The sequence below is a fragment of the Cavia porcellus genome, unplaced genomic scaffold (genome assembly GCF_034190915.1).
Source record: "Cavia porcellus strain 051 isolate PalLab524CR breed Dunkin Hartley unplaced genomic scaffold, mCavPor4.1 scaffold_27, whole genome shotgun sequence".
Classification (NCBI taxonomy): Eukaryota; Metazoa; Chordata; class Mammalia; order Rodentia; family Caviidae; genus Cavia; species Cavia porcellus.
Window position 1 is genome coordinate 136,481 of NW_026947510.1, and position 21,672 is coordinate 158,152.

The following is a 21,672-nucleotide window of genomic DNA, read 5'->3' on the forward strand; positions in this document are numbered from 1 at the left end:
AGATGCCTGAAAGGAGTACAGGCTTGCCTTTCCTTCTGAGCCCAGCCACGCCCCATGACTCTCAGCATCACCCCATGACCAGGTCAAGAGGGAACACCATCATGTGAGGCTTTTCCATACTCACTCTTCTCTTCATGATCATAGGTGAGGGCCAGCATGGCACCATGGGTAGAAGTGGCCCTGCCCTGATTGGCTCCAGCTCCTGAGTCACAGATACAGTCTGCTTCTTCTTTGCAACAAAAGCTCGAGGTGGCTTTAGAGGCACATGTCGCAGTGGAGCTGGTACTGCAGTTGACTCTGGCTCCAGAATGGCTGATGGATCTGCTTCTGGTTTACAGGCTGCTGCTGCAGCTGATTCTCCCTCTCCAGTAGGACCTGGCACTGGGGCTGGTGCCATAGCTGCAGGAAAAAGGTGCTCAACATCACTGCCTTGTTCTGAAGCATTACCTGCTGCCAGAAATATCTTCCATCCCTGATTCCAAAACATGATCTTCTCAGAATGTGGTCCACCAACTCAGGGGCCTGTGGCTCATGTATGGGCCTGGCCTGACCCAGCCAGAAGCCTCATCCTCATGTGCTTGGATGGACCCATCCCAGCCCTCCTCACCTTCAGTCTTGGCTCTCATGGTCTCCATGTCATCCAGCTCTGCCAGTAGAAGGAACACATGGTGCTCCAGGCCTGAGCCAGGCATGTGCAGCTGTATATACTCCACCAGCTTCTTAAGGCACACAAACTCCGGAGGCTGATTGAACTGGTCTGAGTACTTTTCAAGCCATGTACCCAAGATGGTAGAGATGGCACTGAGGGCAGATGGGTTTGCAGTGTCACAAAACCCAGCAAAAATGACAGAGAACGTCCCCTGGTGGGACTCCAGATTGGCTAATCCCCTTCTTCAGACAAGACCATAAACTGCTGTGTGGAACTTGAGGGTCCCTGTTCATGGTAAAGTAAACTGGTCAACAGGTTTTGCTCCAACCCATGACTCTGGTGACATCTCAACCTGCAGTCCATGTTACTAGGTTGTGTCTATCTCTGAGACACGTATGAAGTGGTCTTGTCTTCCTATCCACACTTTTATTGAGAGGTGCGGCTACCCTTTACAGTCACCAAGTCCCCTAAAAACTACTAGCAAATTAGCAAGGCTGTGAAAAGCATGCTGCTTCCCAAACAGCCAGTGTGTCCCAGTGAGGGATGGGGTGGACACACACAGCTGGAATGGGCTCTGGTGGGCAAGGAGCTTCACAGTGCGTGGCTCAAATCTCTGGGCTCCACTATGTTCCCTGGTCTAGGATCCCACCCACAGCTCTCATTTCCTGCTCCTGCAAGGGAAGCCTCTGACCTCCACCCACCATCAGGAAACACATGTAAGAGAGGTGGTGTTTATCCCCCTTCCTATCACATCTCCCGAATTCCCTACTCTGGACACACGCCACTTCCCTCTTGAGTCAAAGCCCACTCACTTTTTCAGTTGATCCAGAGTCCTGCCATTCTTACTGGAGCAATGGAGGCTTTGGCTGTATGTGGAGGCCATGAGACTATCACATCTGTAACCAGTATGACAAAATGGTACTTTAAATGTGAGAGTTACTCCTTAGGGACAAATGGCTTCTCCAAATTTCTACAAGCTAAAGACTTAACCTCAACTACCTCTTTCCTTAGTCCAGACATAAAGAGAGACTATGCAGATGCAAGAAGTCAAGCAGGTCAAGTCCCATTCCTGTCCAGAAGGGAGGGAGGGATTCGAAGGTGTCTGGAAGACATGGAGCAAGCCTAAAAGGGTGTCTTCTTTCTTTTTCATGCCTTCTCCCTTCTCTACCTTGCTAAGAAAGACTCTGCACACTTGGACACTGTCAGTTGGTGATCTCAGGTCAAGATAGCACCTCTGTCTCCTGGGAGGAAGGTTAAGGTAAATGTTTCTCTTTACCCAGAATAAATGGCTTCCTTTGATTTTTTTCTGGAATGAGTCAATGAACCTGAGCAGATGGACCTGGGAGGCTGGTAATGCACCTGCCACAACTTCTTATGGCTTCTTGGGTTACTGGCTACTCTGACATAGAAATAAAGCCTAGGAGAGAAGGTATTTTCCTTAGGCTTGAATTGGGCTAAATACCCAGAAACATGCCTATGTACAATTACTGCTTCATGTCTATGTGAGACATGAATGAACCCAAACATCTCCATCCCAAATAGCTCCATTGGGTCCAAGACCCAGTCTCCCCACAGCACCACCTCCCCCAGATTTTTCTCTGTCTGCATCAAACAGAAGAAGCTCCCAGATGGAGTCCAGAGTCTCCCATACAGATGGGAAACTTGCTCTGCTCTTTCAAGTAAGTGAGGACCAAGATTGAGAGCTTCTCCATGTGGATGAAAGGAGAATGTCACACACAGGTCGACTGTGGCACTGGATAACCTGTGTGTACAACCAAGCCTCAGACAGACATTTGCAGGCTCCTTTGGTCCTGATCACACCTATTAGCATCCCAATTTCCACATAGCAAACTGAGTCGCTTAATAATGCAAGGTATTCCCAAGACCCACCCAAATGGTGCTGAGCTCCCCTGGCCTGTAAGATGATGCACAAACCTTTTCAATAGCTGATCTAACACCTGATCCATGGTGCCAAATGCTTGGTAGTTTTGCAAAAACTTTTGTAGGAACAATGGGTTCCCTTGAAGCAGGGATGACACAAGATGGTTGACCATCGTCTCCCTTATATCAGCCTTCAGAAATTCCAGGCAAGCTGGGATATCCACACTCTGACCTGATTTCTTTTCACCCTGTATTGCAGTTAACATGGAAACAATAGTTGTATTAATCACTTATCTATCTCTAGGACTAACACCCAACACAATTTAAGAGGCACAGAGGCTTATTTGGGCTCATGGTTTCAGATAATTTAGTTCATGGTTGACTCCGAGGCAGAAACACTATGATCCAAACAAATGGGAGAGGAAAGCTGCTCAATTCTTACAGCCAAAAGAGAGAGGCAGAGAGAAAGGAAGAGACTGGGACAAAAATATGTCCTCCAGAGTCACACCCACAGTGACCCACCTCCTCAAATCAGGCCCCAACTCCTAGCAACATATTCAGCTATGGAGTCATCAGTTCATTAGTCCACTGATGAGTATGTCACCCACACAGTCAAATCACATCTGAAAGCCCCACTGCTAGATACATGAGACATCTGGGAATATTATACACCTAAGCCACAACCTTAGAAAACTGCCAAATGACAAGAGACATTATGGTAGACATTGGTATCTCCCTATTGTCTGGCTTTGAAGACCTAAAATGCCTTCATCATTCTGTTCTGATGAGTTTAGTTCAGTATGTATTCACTGTGTGAGAAGATGTGGGCAACTATTTGGAAGAAAACAAGAGACAATATGACAGACAGTGAAGATCTCCAGGGGTCTTGCTTTGAATTCTGTGTTTCTTAAAATAATTTCCTTAAGATCTGGGGTTTTTTTCTGTTTAATTTTACCCTCTTTAAAATAAAAATTGAAAAAGGAAAACTGTCAAATGACTCTGCCATAAAATAATGTGAAAAAACCACAGACTACGGATATACACACACATACACGTACATGTACACATACACTTACACACACAGAGGGAGGGCCTGGATACACACAAAAGAGATTAGAGCAGTGCGCTGGCCTTTGCTGACCTGTCCTTGGCTACTGTGTGCCCCGCTTTGTCCCTTCTGAGAAAATGGCCACAGGCGTCGAATGAGACGAGGAACGCAGTTTCTCCAGACATGGCTGAGTCGTCCCCTGTGAGATCTCCTGGGGCCGAAGCCTTGGGAAGTCGGGAAGCAGCAAGAAAACATCCTCACGTGTCCTATGTCTCCAGACAAGTGAGCAAGCTTCAGTTAGTTAAGTTACCTGGCGCTTGGCAACAGGGTTCCGAGTTTGATCATCAAGGAAGTGAGGTCATCTCCTGGGGTCTCCTTCACTGAACTTTTCATTTTACTGGACTTCAAACAGTCCCTGGGCTGCCGACTGCCCCAAACCTACACCAGATACACAACCAGACACATGCAGTGACACAACATCATCTGACCCACCCTCCCCAGGCAGACCAAGGGTTAGCTGTCAACCCACAAAACAGGTGGACCCTGCCACTCTTAACTCATGGTTAGGTTAAGTACGACATGGTTTAGGGCTAGAAGTTAGGGTTAAGTTTTGTTGTGAGGGTCAGAGTTTGTTTCAGGGTTAGGATTTAGAATTAGGATTTAGAATTAGGGTTCAGTGGTAAATAAAGGGCTATGATTTAAGGGGGAGGGATTGGTTCCTGCTTTAGAGTTAATTTTTAAGGTTTAAGGTTATGTTTGGAGTTAGAGTTAAATTTCTCTTTTAGTGTTTGAGTAATTGAAAAGGTTACATAATGTTTTAGTGGTAAGGCTTTGGATAGAATAGAGTTGCACTTAGAGGTTAAATGTTAAGCTGACAGTTTTGTTTGGATATTTATAGATGTGAGAGTTATGGGTTAGGATTAGAATTACCTTTATAGCTAGCTGTATTGATAACAAAATTAGAAGTCTAACTAAATTTGAAAACATTTAAGATATTTGGCTTTCAACAGTTCTTTGTGATTTCTAATATTTAAGTATCCCACGTACACCTTGAACCATAAAAATGTCTTAAAGCACTCATATGCACACCACCATTTTTCTGTTTTCACAGTTTCTGCCAAACATCCTCTTAGAAACTCATTTTGAAGATTCATTTAACCTTTTCCATTTTAGATAGCATCTTTATTAAATATTGAATTGTTATAGCTATAAATTATGTTAACAGTTACTATTCTTTGAATGCATTTTTGTGCTTAAACTTTGACAGTGCTTATTACAGCTGAAGAGTATGTAGAGGAAGTAAGTATGCAAGAAACAGAAACTTAAGGTGGTCAGTTTTCAAGACAAAGTAGTTAACTTTGAATGGAAAATTTCTAGTCGTTCAAATTGCCTGATCTAGGGGCCTAAGAAAAGTCAGCACCTCCTGAGAATGGGCCATGCTGGGACTGGGAGTAGCTGACCAACACACCAACTAGCCAGCGTTTCTGGTGAGCTGCACAAGCCATGTAAGACCCAGGAAGAGAAAAGTCAGATAGCACCTCCCATGAGCCTAGCAGCACATAAATGAGGCTCACCAACTCCTTCTTTCCCGCTCAAGTAATTGGCTGGTTCGTAGGACAGGCTTAGTTGATAGCAGCTGAGATACAAAAAGCAATTGAATGCTTGTATTGTTTGACTTTTCAGGCCGGGGGCCAGCAGACTGAGCAACTATAGGGAGGACAGCAGCATGCAGTAGAGCAAATATGGGGGATTTTATACTATATTATTTTTGAAGTCAAATATTGTTCTCACTGTTTTGCTTTGTTCAATATACTGTTTTGATTGGTTTTACTCTGTTTTGTTTTGGTTTGATTTTTCTATATCTGATTTAATGGACAACTATTGTAAAGATAAGCTATACTGTAGTAACCATTGTTATTGTCCTATTATCTTGATTTGAATTTATGTATCATTTCACTGATTTGTTTGGATAGGATTTAACCTATTTTGTTTTGTTGGGTTTTATTATCTTTAAAATAAAAATTTTAAAAATTGTCTAATCTGAAAAATCTCTATGGAAATGGGACCTGAAGGGAGAGAGAAACTAGTGAGAAAGCCTTTATTAAGAAACATAGATGTGAGTGGAAAAGGGAAAAGAAAGGCATAGAATGATCTATTTTCACAACAAGATATCTAAGACTAAGTGGAAACATAATAACCACAAGATCACATTAAAAGCCCTAAACAGGATCACCTACTCCTGGGAAACACCCATAGTAAGGAACAGATGGTATTACGAAGAAATCCAATTTGGAGGGGGACCAGGAAACGGCCTTATCAGGAGATAATGAAACATAAGTGATGTCCAGAAAAGGCTGCACCCCTCATGGTACGCAGTCATGAACGGGAATGAGGGGAAGGGACCTGAGGCTGCGGAAAGCCTGCTTGCTGTAACTTGCATAGCAGAGACCCAGCCTTGCAAGGCTGAATTAAAGCCTCGCTCTCACTGCTCTTCATGCTTCTGAGTCCTTCCTTAAGGCTGAGCAAGCAAATGCATTTCTCACAAGTAGAGACCAGGTTTTCTGGGTCAGCATCAAGGAGTTAAATCAGGCAATGAAACCTAATTACACAAAGTCATTCTTTAGAAGTTGTTCAGTCAAAGCTGAAATAGGGTCTATGTAACATGAATTTTTATTTTCTGTATAGTGAGCAGTTTTTCAGAGAATAAACCCAGGACATGGCTACCGCATAAGAACAAAATATATAGTGACGTTTACATGTACATGTTATTAATTCAATAGAAATATGCTAAAGTAGCTCTTATCTTGACTTATATATTACTTTGAATCATTTAGTTTTGCCCAAATGTTCTTACTTAAAATCAGGGTTCAGGGCTGGGGATTTAGCTGAGTAGCTTCAGCACTTACTTGGTAAACACAAGATTGTGAATTCAATCCCCAGTACCAAAAAAGAAAAAGCAGGATGAATGAAGAGGATCAAATACAACCACCTAACTGTTTGAGTAAATTAATAAGCACGTGTTTGAAATTCTGTCACCCTGTTCTAAAATAAAGCTTTATTTTAGAGTAGTTTTTTAAGTCTTTAAAAACTGAACTAAGCACAGAGGTTTCTCCTGTAGCTGCAAGCGAGTTTCCTGTTGTGTTAACATCTAGCCCTAAACCTAATGCTAAGCCAAGGTGCTTTAATAGCAAGAAACAGAAAACTAGCTTCACTGGATGTGATACTTATTTATGTATTTTGAACAATAACATAGAACAGCGTGAGCTGTAGTGCAAAATGCCCAAACACTCGTGTGCAAGTCGAGGAATGAAGCACAGTAAATTGAGTGCTCCAGAAACAAATGCAATTGCATTCCCGCAGCCGTGCTGAGACAGCTGCTTATCAAGATGTAGGGATGGAGCAGGCTTCTTTGCACACCCCGATACAGAAGAGAAGCCACAGCACACTGAGAAGCAGAGCCCCTCAAGCCTCCTGCTCCAATCTAACTAGGACTGACTCAATGGGCAAGATGTTTGCATGTTTATCACATTTGGCACATATTCTGTTAAACCTATTTTCTAGGAAAATCTATTTCCTCTTCAAAGCACACATGACTTACAAGGGAAAGAAATGTTTGTTATAAAAATTTAATTTAGCAACTTCTGTATTAAGAAGTGCAGAAAAATTTGTGATCTTCTGTGTAAATAAGTGCTTCATTGGCCTTTGGTTATAACAAAATGCTACAGCAATATTGTAACATGGTGTTGTTATTCCCAGTTTAACAGAGAAACTGAGGTTTACAGAGGCAAAGTAATCTCATTTGAAGTATTTAATACACATCTTACTTGAGAGACAGTGCACTGGACCTAAAGAATGTCAGTGACTATGATACAGAATATTACTTATGAATTCAAAAGATACATAAATCATGCAGGAAGATACACTAGGTTATCTCATTGAAGCATTGCAACACCCACCTTATCCATCTGTATTTTTTCACTGTTGGTTCAAGTTTAGTAAAGTCCCATTTCTCAAGGCCCACTCCCCTCAGGGCAAGAAAATAAAAGGCCATAAGTTGCCTCAGGACAAAGGACTCCTGTTCCACCATGTGCAGGCTCCAACCAGCAACATCTCCCAGAGATCTAGCAACTTTCTAGGTCTCATTCATTTATCTACAAGCCCAGTGCACAGGTGCAGACACAGGACCAGATCAAGTCTACATACACAAGACAAGCAATACTAGAGAGAATGCGTGTCAACCTTTAAAATGAACTGTAGCAGAAAGAATGTCTAAAGTCATTTGGCTTATCAAGTTACATACCATATAAGAAAATATGGCACCTTATAAACAGTGACGAAAGACAAGAATAAGTCATGGCAAGATGAAAAACCAACAGTATAAAAATTAAAATCATGAGACAGTCACATTTTCAAGGAAATGAAGTGGAAAAGTGAGTCACATGTGGTGGTGCACACCTGTAATCCCAGGACTCTAGGATGAAGCAGGAGGATCACTGGTTCATGCTAAGCTTGGGCAACTTAGCAAGATCTTATCTCAAGATGAAAAATTAAATTAAATTTAAAATAAAATAAAAGTTTGTAACTTGGTAAAAAGGCTCTAGGCCCAATATCCAGCAGAGAAGAAAGAAAAAGAAAAGAAAGAGAGAGAGAGAGAAGAAGGAAAGAGGGAAGCAAGGAAAGAGAAAAGGGAAATATTCAGTTCCATTTGTACTCTGATTCCTACATTTTCTCATCTCTGGTGATGAGCATGTCCTTTATGACAAAAAGGAACCAAATGCAGCCTAAGAGATGCACTCAGTCACACCCAGACAGCCATGTGTCTGTCTTGAAGGTAATTCACTCTGAAAACATATGGGGAATGAATGTGAATGATTTTCCTATGACCTTTCCCTCTAGCAGGAAGAATAGATCTTGTTAATCCAAACACAAAGGCAAGTAAAAGTATGAAACCTCAGCTATGAGAAAGCAAAAAACCAGAATATATAAAAGACCCAGAAAGGAACACTAGGCTCCCATTTAAGTAGGATCCTATAGATGCAAAGACAACCTTGTAGCAATCATCACTGGCATCCTCCATCTTCTGGATTTCACAGGTGCCATGATCAGGCATAAGTAGCCTGTATTCTTTCTGACAATCAAGTGCTTGTATGGCTTTCCAAATGCCATGAGGCACAATGGCTGATGAGGCTTTGCCATACAGCTTTTCCAAATTGGTAAACTGTAATACAGTAACAAGGTAGCAGGTGCAGTTATCAGGTGTGGTATTTACCAAAAGTGTATCCAGAGCAGCCTTGACCTGGAAAAGTGTTGGGAGCCGCGGCCGAGCCCGGTCACCTTACTTGGCGGACGTGAGGCCTGTAGGAAAGAGCAAAGCCTGAGCTAGATTACCCCTCCCATCGAGTGTGCTAAGATGGCGCTTATCTCCTGCTTCCTGCTTGGTAAACAACCCGCCCTGTAAGATCTCCTGCTTCCTGCTTGGTAAACAACCCGCCCTGTAAGATCTCCTGCTTCCTGCTTGGTAAACAACCCGCCCTGTAAGATCTCCTGCTTCCTGCTTGGTAAACAACCCGCCCTGTAAGATCTCCTGCTTCACAACCCGCCCTGTAAGATAGTCTGCCTAGCAACAACTGATGTTAGCCAATCAGCCCGCATCGCGCGCTTTGAACTGATTGGCCACTGTAACCCTATAAAAGTGAGTGCCTCTCCCGCCACAAAAGAAGAAGCAGAAGAAGCAGAAGAAGCACGCAAGGAGCCGCGGAGAGCGGACCGGTAGAGGCTTCGGGACAGACTGTAGGGAGAAGCACGCAAGGAGCCGCGGAGAGCGGACCGGTAGAGGCTTCGGGACAGACTGTAGGAAGAAGCACGCAAGGAGCCGCGGGGAGCGGACCAACAGAGGCTTCGGCCGGGAGGATTCCCGGGGCAGGCTGTACGGAGAAGGAAAATAAAAGAAAAGGTTGTCCACTGCCAGACTTTGTTGTGTGTCCTTCTTGCCGGCCGGGAGTGACACCGACAACTGGTGGCCCGTACGGGGAGCTGATCACCCCCGAGACGTGGCAGTGGACAACGCTCCAACGCAGAGCTGCAAGACAGGTGAGTAGAGGATAAACCTGGGCCCTGGGTGGCGCGCACCTACAGGGTTTGTAGACTCCTCTCAGGCTCACGCGTAAGTGGCGGATTCCTTGGGCCTCACGCATTGAGTAACATATTAAAAAATGGGAAACATGCTAGGTAGCGGCACTAAGAGTGAGGGTGGTTGCGGGGAAAGCTCTCAAGAGCTTACAAAAGTACGCAGGGTATTTGAGCAGGCCCAGTCAGGGAGCTCCCGAGAGGGGTCCGTCAAGGGGAACAAAGATGCTAAGGAGGAGGACGGGGCTCAAGCCTCGGAGTCGTCTGACTCCGAGGACGAGGGAAGGTTGAATGGTGAGGAGGCCAAAGAGACCAGCTGTCAGGGGCCTAAGTCGCTTGATGGGGAGACGCAAGGCTCTTTCGCTGCGTTGCGCCGCGAATTGCGCTCCGCTCAGCTAGGCTTACGAAAAAGCAGAGAGCTTCTGAGCGCCCCCTGGCAGGGGAGGGAGACAGAACCTTCTGCTCCGCCCTGGAACTCGTTCCCGGAAGCGGTCCCTCGCCGCGATGCCGCCGCATGGGAACTCCCCCCTCTTCCGTCAGTACAGGATATAACGCACAGGCCGCCATTTTCTGTTCAGCCACGGCCGCCATCTTACGATGCTCCGCCACCGGCGGGACGTTATTTCCACAGACAGCTGTGGCATGGGGGTCGTGTGTCTAATGAAGACCACCCGTTCCCAGGGATAGATAGCGGCCCCTATGGGATATATCCTGTACAGATGGCCATGGGTCAGGGACGTAATGTGTGGGAACCCTTTGAAATAAAGCAGATTAGAGAACTTAAAAATGCAGTTACAACCTTTGGGCCGACTGCGCCTTACACCATTGCCATGCTGGAGAACCTGTCTTCTGGGCCCCTCACCCCCGCGGACTGGACTCAGCTGGCAAAGGCGTGTCTGCCCTCGGGTAGTTACCTGGATTGGCGAGCCTGGTATGCCGAGTTCGCTGCCGAACAGGCGGAAAGAAACGCTAACCGAGGGAACCGGGGGTGGAATAGAGACATGCTTATGGGGGAAGGCCAACACGCTGATAATCAGACTCAGTTCCCTGGTGCAGTTTATGAGCAGATCAATACCATTGGGCTTCGCGCCTGGAAGCAGGTGAGTGGTGCCGGAACGGCATCCTTGTGCCTTTCTAAAATAGTCCAGGGCACAACAGAGCCATTTGTTGATTTTGTGGCTCGGATGCAAGATGCCGCCGATAAGATCTTTTCCGATAGGGAAGTGGCTCAACCGCTGGTTAGGCAGTTGATTTTCGAACAGTGCACAAAGGAATGTAAGGCAGCAATAGCCCCACATAAGAATAAGGATCTTAACGCCTGGATCAGAATATGCAGAGAAATAGGGGGGCCGCTTTCTAATTCGGGAGTTGCAGCTCTTCTGGCTGCGGCAGTGCAACAAAGGGGACCTCGCGGGCCTAGAGAGGAACATAAAGCCAAGGGGTGCTTCAGCTGCGGGGACCCAGGACACATTAAACGCAACTGCCCAAATAGTGCAGACGCCAAGCCTCGCCTTAAAAATGAAGGATCGTATAACGTCTGTGGGCGATGCAGAAAGGGTCCACATAAGGCAGAGGATTGCAGATCAGTCTATGATGCTCAAGGAAATCGTATTTGTGGCCGAGGACAGGATAGCACAGCTCCTGCTGCTCCCCAGCCTCCATAAGAGGTTCCAGTACTAAAGCATGGTATCCCATACAATCCTCAAGGTCAAGGAATTATTGAGAGAGCTCACAAAAGCCTCAAAGAAGTTTTATATAAACAAAAAGGGGGAGTAAGCCAAGGCCTACCCCCAAAGGCACGGTTATCCATGGCATTGTTCACATACAATTTTTTAAATCTAAACAATGCTGATTGCTCCCCAGCTATGGAGCATTGTAATCCATCTCCTAACAATAAAGGATGGGTTAAATGGAAAGATGTCCTAACAGGACAATGGATGGGCCTGGATCCGGTGGTTAGCTGGAACCGAGGCGCGGTTTGTGTTTTCCCACAGGAACCGGGACGAGAACCACTGTGGGTACCGGAGAGACTGACACAGGCAACAAAGCCCTCGACTGAAGATCAGACCTGCCCTACCGGAGATCCATCACAGACCAACCAACAAGATGAATAGAAATAGCAGTAGCCCAAAATGGACAAAAAGATCCTCAGGCATATGCATGGCTTGCTCGCCTAGCCTACGACCGAGTCTAGGGGCGGTGAGCTTCCCACACTCCTCCTCTAAAAAATTATGACATAGCTGGGTAGGAGAGTCAATGACGGGTAAGAGTGTACTCCCCCGGTGCGACTCAACCTAAGCCAGGCCCTACCCCATCCTGCACGTAAGCCGCTGGACTGTTAGATGCTGCCCAGGTCTAAATTTCTCTCCGAGGGGATTTCTTTACGGAGAGGAAATGAGTGCAAGCTTGTGTGCATCCAGGTTCCGTCCAGTTTGTGCCTGGCCCTAGAAAAAGGACGAGGGCCTCAGGGCCTTGGCAGACCATGGGACGGCCGACCAGGGTCTAAGCCAAGGACCTACGGTGGGCCTACGCATAGGGCATAAGCCTCTACACCCAGTCCAGGAAGGGCTACGATGCGCACATTCATAAAAAATAAAAAGGGGGGAGATGTTGGGAGCCGCGGCCGAGCCCGGTCGCCTTACTTGGCGGACGTGAGGCCTGTAGGAAAGAGCAAAGCCTGAGCTAGATTACCCCTCCCATCGAGTGTGCTAAGATGGCGCTTATCTCCTGCTTCCTGCTTGGTAAACAACCCGCCCTGTAAGATCTCCTGCTTCCTGCTTGGTAAACAACCCGCCCTGTAAGATCTCCTGCTTCCTGCTTGGTAAACAACCCGCCCTGTAAGATCTCCTGCTTCACAACCCGCCCTGTAAGATAGTCTGCCTAGCAACAACTGATGTTAGCCAATCAGCCCGCATCGCGCGCTTTGAACTGATTGGCCACTGTAACCCTATAAAAGTGAGTGCCTCTCCCGCCACAAAAGAAGAAGCAGAAGAAGCAGAAGAAGCACGCAAGGAGCCGCGGAGAGCGGACCGGTAGAGGCTTCGGGACAGACTGTAGGGAGAAGCACGCAAGGAGCCGCGGAGAGCGGACCGGTAGAGGCTTCGGGACAGACTGTAGGAAGAAGCACGCAAGGAGCCGCGGGGAGCGGACCAACAGAGGCTTCGGCCGGGAGGATTCCCGGGGCAGGCTGTACGGAGAAGGAAAATAAAAGAAAAGGTTGTCCACTGCCAGACTTTGTTGTGTGTCCTTCCTGCCGGCTGGGAGTGACACCGACAGAAAAGTCCAATGTTGAGCCCATTTGAAATCTGTATCCTGACATTATGGCCCTCTGTGCCTGTGTCCTATGAGAGCACTGAGGTAGCTTGTGGACGCAGGAGACTGGCATTCATAGAAACAGTTCTCTTGTCCTGGTAGTTTTGAGCATAATGCTATTATGATGACACATGGAAAGTATGCACATAGGACAAATATATCTCCATGCATTGTCCTTACGACAGATTTATCTAAGTTCCTATTTTCCAAGTGATTATTGCTTATCTTTCCTTTTTTTCTAAGTCTGTGAACATCCAGACATAGCCACTATCCATGAAACATCTGTAATTTCTGAACTATTCCTATTCCAGGAAAATAAACAACTATATATACTACTTAAAGTTGTGCCTATTGGGAAGACATACAACCTCACTGCCCTTCAGGATCACCCTAGCGGGACTGATTCTACAACCCTGTGGTCATTCTCTCTCAGGTGATACCAATATGCCATCCGAACTATCTGTAAATCAGACCTGGTTTTTTCTCCAGACAGTTCATCTTAGGAATCTTCCCATGGAACCTACACAGCAAGGAAAGCAGTTGTGTCCATTTAACAGGATTACACACTATTGAAGATACTAAAATTGGAGTTAGGAGGGGGTGGAGTCAGGAAGTAATGGCCAACACTTAGGAAACATGTCAGGAATGAGGTAGGGTTTTTCTTAATGTTCCTGTTCTATAAGACAGAACCCAAGTAAGTCAATTCATTCAGGTCACCCAACTAGCTAATGTGGGATCGTGAAGTTGAGCAATCTTACTCCTGAGTACTCTAAACCTCTCCTCATAACCCTTTAAGCCCTGAGCAACCAGAAATTGAAAAGAAAACAAAGTGGTGTTGTGTGCTTGAAACCCTAGATCTCAGGAATCAGAGGTGGGAGAATCACTGGATCCTAGGAATTCAAGACCAGCTAGCGCAATAAAGAAACCAATCTCGAAAAAAGAAGAAAAAGAAAAAGGAAAAAGCAGATCATTGATAGAATGGCAACAATCTATTGGAGGCTACTAAAGTCCTTTAGCGCCATCTGCTGTTAGTCCAAGGCTGGCTATAGTAAATACCCTCATAGCTCATGGGATTTTCACCAGTTTACTGAAACATGCAAATTTTGTTTTTAATTTTAAAGAGAAAAAACACAGAAAAGACAAACAAAATACAAGATGCGTGCAGACAACTATGCTATGTTCTTCTCTGCGTATGGGTCATTTTTCAAACAAAAATTTAGGTTATTATCCTCATTTTAACAAAAATGGTGCTTCTAAGTAGATGAATAAATAGAAAAGGAGTGAAAATTAGATAATGAAGCCAACATGGGCCGCTCTGGCTTTGGGATCAGAAGACACTGTGCTAGCATTCATCTTCTGCACTTGAATATTGGTAACAGATTCTCTGCTTCCTTCTAACACAGTTTGCCGCCTCATAGGAGCTGCTATAACTGAAAAGGTAAAAAAGATCCTTAAAAGATAAGGCTGGACTACAATGTAGGCCTCACTAGGACTGAGGCCTGACTAAGCCCCAGTAAGACTTTGTGACACTGGAACCAAGCCATTCAAAAGCAGGCAGGAGATCAGTTCCCAGGTTGCAAGAAAAATGTCCAGAGCAGAAGACACTGATTCAACTGTTCTTTTCTTTGAAATACAACCTGCATTTTAATGCCTAGCATGCCCCAATTTTAGCCATTCATACCTATTGTTTGAACAAACACATGCTCTCCCATGTGAGCACACAAGATAGTGATAGAGAAGTCACACATCAAGTTCCCAAGGGAATTCTATCTAGCCTCTTGATGCAGAAGCAGTGTCTTCAGAAGCTGAATATTTGTAGGGGGAAAAAGAATCCAGGCATGGTTGTGTAATCCTGTAATCTCAGCAATCTGGCAAGCTGGGGCATGAGGATCATATGTATCAGCCCCACCCGGACAATCAAAGGACTTAGCAAGGCCCTGTCTGAAAAAAAAAATTGTTTTTTTAAATTTTAATAGCAGGGGATATAGCTCAAGTCCCTGGCTTCAATTCCCAGTTTCTCAAAAAAATATTCAAATAAAAGCCAGTCTTAAAGGTTCCAATAAAGAAAATTTGGCCCTGTAATAGTTTGTTCTATCCCCATAATATTCTTAAACTAACCTCTTTAAAATAAAAATAAACTCAAAAATGAAGAGATGACACTAATAAATATAAATACACATGCACCCAACTGTGAAAACAAATATTAACACACATAAAGAATCAAATAAACACTACCACTATCACAAACACACAAGTCAACCAAACAAAAACATCAACAAATAAATACCAGAAGTGACCAAGCTTGTGAACAAATGGTCATAGTACATATCTACAGTGTTCTACCTCTCGATATAGGAATATGCATTCTTCTCAGCTGCACGTAGGATGTAATCCAAAATAGACCACATACTACCCTACTGAATATGCTTGAGTAAATGAAAAGAAACTGAAGTCACCCCGTGTATATTATCAGACTATAGTGTGATGAACTGGAAATCAATAGCAAAAGAAAAATCAGACAATTTCTTTTTTTTTTCTTTTTCTTTTCCTTTTTCTTTTTCTTATTTTAAAGATAAAAAAGAAATACCAGAAAAATCAAAAAACAAACAAAACAGAAAAAAGCAACAAAAGCAAAATGACGAAAACAAAGAATAGCTATACAGGTTTGAAAAACAAGATGATAGAAATTTAACAGCGTTATATTGTTATATTGCATATTGTTATATTCAAAATAGTTGCTCAGTTACCAGATAGAGAAATAAAACAAAACAGTAAAACTGAAGAAAACATTGGATTTCAAAAACGAGACAGAAGGAAATCCCTCACAGTTGCTATAATACATATTATTATCCTCCAAATAGATGCTCATACTACCTGCAAAATCAGTCAAACAATACAAACATTAAACTTTTTCTTACCTCAGTTACAATGATTGCAGCCTGACTTCCTCCAGATCAGCCCATTGCTTGTGGGTGTTGTGGGTTGCTTTTCTTGTCTCCCAGCCCGAACACTGGGTGACCCACACGAAGGCATGGTTTGGCTTCTTGATTCTCTTTGCATTCCCCATGATGGCTGCTCTTGGCTCATGGGAAGATGCAGTTGGGCTTCTTGGTTCTCTTCTCATTCCGCTATGGCATTTGCTCCTGGCTCATGGGAAGAGATGGTTTTTGACAACTTCTATAATCAAACTATAAAGCCATTATGACATACTGGAGCCCATAGGACACAGTGAAAGCAGTCATAAGAGGAAAGTTTATAGCAGTGGATGCCCACATTATAAAAATAGGAGCTCAAGTAAATGACCTAATAATGCATCTCACTGCCCTAAAGAAAAGGACAATCCAAATCTAAAGTTAGTACAAGGAAGTAATTTATAAAGACCAGAACAGAAATCGATGAAATAGGGACTTTGAAAAGTACAAAGAGATTGATGTAGAAGATTGTGGGTTGATAGGTATCCGGGCAGAGAGCCTCTCTGAGAAAAACAATTTAGATGTTAGAATTTAACACATTGGAATAGACCAGACAAAAGGAGGGGGATTCTCATTACCCAAGAAGAAACTGAGGGAAAAGAAAAAAAGAAAGAAAGAAAGAAAGAAAGAAAGAAAGAAAGAAAGAAAGAAAGAGAAAAGAAGAAAGGAAGGAAGGAAGGAAAAATGTGGACAAAAGGCTAGAACCCAACACACTCTCACTGGAGCCAGTCCTGTGCTGTGCTGGGTACACCTTGGAGTCAGACAACTCACTGTTGCTCTGAAGTCATGGTAGTGGTGACATAGTGGGTTGCTGAGCCCAAGGCCCTTGGTGGGAGGATGCAGTACAAGAAAGAGTGGAACCAACATGGAAATCCAACATGTGCTAACTCATGATGAGTGCTAGGAATTTGGTCCTGCGAAGGGAGGGACCAGCTGGATGACATATTGGAGTTGGGCAGGACGGGCCTGAACCTGGAACTGCAGTGGCATCAGTCAGCGACTCCTGGCCCAAAAGTCAAAGATGAGAAAACAATGCTCTATGTGACAGGGAACCAGAGAGAAATAGGGACAGCTCATCCAGCAGCTGCAGATAGGTTGGAAAATCATGACAGTTTTGTGCAGTGGAGAACTACTCAGCTATAAGGAAGGAAAACCTAGAGACTTTGGTATGCAAAGGAATACAGCTCAAATCAAGCTCTGGGTTAAAAAGGTTTAGAACCACTTACGTAGAGAGCAGGTTGCCCCCCAATTTAAAAACTAAAGGAGTTAGTGGGACCCAAAATGTACAAAGCACCCTGAGAAAGGGAAATGGGAGGAATTGTCTAAAAAATGAAGGCAGAGGACATTGTTAATAGTGTATCAGGATTTAAAAGCCACATTAGTCTTATCACTCTGTTTAGTTTGGTTTTATTCTGGTCCAGTCTGTCTACTCATACTAGATTTGAGGGCACATTCAGCTTCCCAAAAATAGCAGGATATACTACGGCAACTATCCTATGTCTTTTTTTTTTTCTTTCTTTCTTTTTCCTTTTTATCGGTACCAGGGATCAAACTCACATCCACGTGCTTGTAAGGCAAGTGCTTGTGCGGCTGAGCTAAATCTCCAGCCCCTCTGGCAAATATCCTGAAATTCCTAATAACTTAACCTGAAGCCCTGTATTACTTACACAGTCTTACTATGACTGATCTTATTTGAATCTGGCTTGTTAGATTGCTGTTTTGTCTTCGCTGATTTTATTCAAATTTGGTATGCATGATAGGATCAATCTAAGAGCAGAGGCAACTATCTGAAGAAAATAACAAGAAACATCATAGTACCTACTGTAGATCATCTAATATTGTGGTTTCATATGTCTTTTTCATTTCTTCTTTTTCTAGGAATTTGTTTTGTTGTCTTGTTTTGATTTGTTTTTCCCTCTAATACAGAAAAGATAGATATGTAGAGATTCATGTAGAGATGTAGAGATTCGTGCATGTTTAGAACTTCTAAATAGTTTACGAGAATAGATTATATAATGCATGATGTAATGAATGGATACTCTGAAGAAAAAGAGACACTAAGATACCCAGTGCTAATTCTGTATCATCATGATGTAAAATCTAGCAATACTATTATTCTCTGTCCACAGTGATATTAATCTGCTTTCTTTTGTTGAATTTCAACATACATAAAGATATGGACAGCTATTTTGAAGAGAAAAAAGAGACAGTATGGCAGTTGTTGAATTCCCTATTCTCTGGTCTTCAAGACATATAATGCCTTCATCATCCTGTTCTGATTAGTTTAGTGCTATTTTGTTTGGGATAAATTCACTGTGTGTGAAGATATGTACTACTATTTGGAAAAAAACAAGAGACAATGCAATAGACAGTGAAAATCTCCAGTGGTCTTGTTTGAAATCTGTGTTTCTTAAATATTTTTCTTATGATCGGGTTGGTTCTGTTTAATTTTACCCTCTTTAAATTTAAAAATAAAATAAAAAAGTTTAAAGAATCAGTAAGTCAAAGTTTTGGCTCCTAAAAGAATTTTAAAATATGCAAATCCCTAAACAATCTTTTCAAAATAAGAAAAGACCCAAATCTATGCCTTTATATGTTAAAAAGACAGAATCACAGCAGGTTCTACCAAAATCCAGAAGATCACAGATAACTACTTTGATGACTGGTACTCTAATAAAATAGAAAATTCATAAGAAATGGATACATTCTTAGATAAACATGAATCTAGATATATATGAATCAAGAAGTTATAAAAAATACCGAATAACCCAATATCAGTCAATGATATTGAAAAGTAATAAGAAAAATACCAAATAAGAAAAGCTCAGGTCCTGGTGAATTCACCGCCAAGTTCTACAGGAACTTCAGATAGGACTTTAGGCCAGTACTCTTCAAAATCTTTCATGAAATTGAAAAAGAAGTAGTACTCCAAAAGTCGTTCCTCGAAGCAAGCATTACTCTGATTCCAAAGCCAGAAAAGGAACCAATCAAAAAAGTGAATTAATGGCCCATCTCTTTAATTAACATGGACACAAAAATCCTCAATAAGAAACTAGCAAATAGAATGCAACAAATCATCAAACAGATCATCATGAAAAAGTAGCATTCATTCCAAAGATGTAGAGATGATTCTCCAAATATAAATTAATAAATGTAATATACCACATAAACAGAAACAAGGCCAAAAATCACATCATCATTCCACTAGATACAAAGAAACCATTTGACAAAACCCAAAATCCATTAATTTTTTTTGAAAAATTCTAAGGGAAATATATACAGAAAATCTTTATTTCAATCTGATAAAAGCCACCTGTAATTAACAAATGGCCAACTTCATATTAAATGGACAAAAACTTAAGGTTTTTCCTCTAATATAAGGAATAATACAAGGATATCTGCTATCACCATTCCTGTTCAATATAGTTCTCAAAAAATTGGCTAGAGAAATTAGACAAAAGAAAGAAATGAGACATGGATAGGAATAGAAGAATTGAAATTATCCCTATTTGCAGATGACATGATCCTCTATATAGATGATCCCAAAAATTCCACTCCACTATAATTAATAATCAAATTCAGTAGCATATGAGATTTAAAGTTAACACTCAAAAACTAATAGCATTTATGTACACCAATAATTAACAATCTGAGAGAGAAATTAGGGAAACAATACTTTCCAAAAGGTTCCAAGAAGATTAAATACTTACAAATTAACCTAAAACCTTTACAATGGATACTAATAAAAAAGAGACCAGAGAGATAATCAGAAAATAGAAATATGTTCTGTTTCTTGTAGGAGAACCAATATAGTCAAAATGACCATACTGCCAAGACTGTTACACAGATTTAATTCAATCCCAGTCAAAGTACGAACAGCATTCTTTACAGAACTAGAGAAAACAATCCTGAAATACATATAGAACCAAAAAGACATAGAAATGCAAAAGCAATTCTATGCAACAAGAGTAAGTCAGGTGGCATCACAATTATGGACTTCAAATCATACTAAGGAGCTACAACGATAAAAACATGATACTGAAAAAAGAAGACAAGTGGGTCGGTAGAACAGAATAGAGGATGCAGAAACAGCTCCAAACATACTCAGTTACCTGGTCTTTGACAACAGAGTCAAAAACTTACGGAGAAAAGACAGTCTCTTTAATGAATAGTGCTGGAAAAACGGTATATCCATATGCAGAAGGTTGTACCTAGACCTATATCTCTTACCATGCACTAAACTAAAGTCAAAATGGATTAAAAATGTAAAAATTGAAACAGAAACACTTAACCTGTTTGAAGATAAAATAGGTTAAACCGTTAAAGGCAACAAATTTCTGAACAGAACCCCAGTTACAAAAGAAATAATAGCAAGACATCACAGGCAGCCTGGCAGCTGGCAGAGTTGAGGCAGACACTTCTAGCTGTCCTTCAGATTCGCATGTCAGAACCTGCTTTGAGGGCATGAGCAGAGGACATCACTCTGAGGCTATGAGTTTTTTGTAGAGACTGGTGGAAACAGAAACCAAAACTCTTCCCCTGGAGAATGCATCCATCCTTTCAGAAGGTTCTCTAAAGTAAGGACACCAACTATGGATTGGCAATGTGGACCCCAAAATCACAGAATACCAGCTCCTCAAGCTCCTCCAGAAGTTTGGGAAGATGAAGCAGTATGACTTCCTCTTCCGCCAAGTCAGGTGTTTTGGAAGAACAGCCTCAAGGTTACTGCTTCGTTAACTGTGAAACTAAGCAGGAAGCAGAGCAAGCCATTCAGTGTTTCAATGGCAAACTGGCACTAAGAAGCTTGTGATACGACGGTTCCATGCCCAAATAAAGAGGTAGGATCCTGATAAGAATGGTAGCATTGTTCCAATCAGTCTCGAGCCATCTTCAAGCACTGAGCCTATGCAGTCTAACCTAAGTGTCACTGCAAAGATGAAAGCCATTGAAGCAAAGCTGAAAATGATGGCACAAAATTGTGATGTGAAATACCCAGCAGCGCCTGTTTTTTTCCTACTTTAAACCACCAGATACAATAGGACTCCCCCTTATTCTAGAACAGCGTGGAAATCTTGAAGATGATGGTTGTGAATTACTGTAACAGCAAAAACAAGTTGATCTCTACGCCTGACCTCTTCTGCCTTCATACTTTGTAGAGGTGAATGATACTATCCAACAGAGCACAATCACATCTTAGTTTGGTAACAAAATGTTTTTGGATGTTCTTTGAATGTGTCTTCTTGAAATATGTGTGGAATTGAGCACTATCCAGAATAAATAGAATTGTGTCCAAAAGTGGGATTTGAACACTAAGTTGCTCTAGTTGGCTGGTCTGTTTGAATATGTAACTCCAGAAACGTTACATAATGTGCCAGATAGAAAGGCAAATGTTAAAAAAATGTTATTATTTAAATCAGAAAGCTGACTGATTGACAACTATTTTTTTAAAAAGTATATGTAACATTTTTCTTGCACATGTCTTTACAACATCAAGAGGGGAAAGTGAAAAATATTTTTCATTTTGTTTAGAACTCTTTTTGGAGAATTTACCATGGAACTTCCTCCAATTGGACTAAACACTAGATTTCTTGGCCAAAAAAGAGCTGACCTTTGAGCAAATGTAGAAATCTGCTTTAAAATTATGCTTATTATTTCAAAATCCCAAATAGGAAAACAGTGCATGT

General features: G+C 42.5%; 1 pseudogene; it reads left to right on the forward strand.

Moving 5' to 3' along the window:
* Positions 1-3,761: 3,761 nt before the first annotated feature.
* On the forward strand, positions 3,762-21,010 carry LOC100733087 (probable RNA-binding protein 18; annotated as a pseudogene).
* The last annotated feature ends 662 nt before the right edge of the window (positions 21,011-21,672 follow it).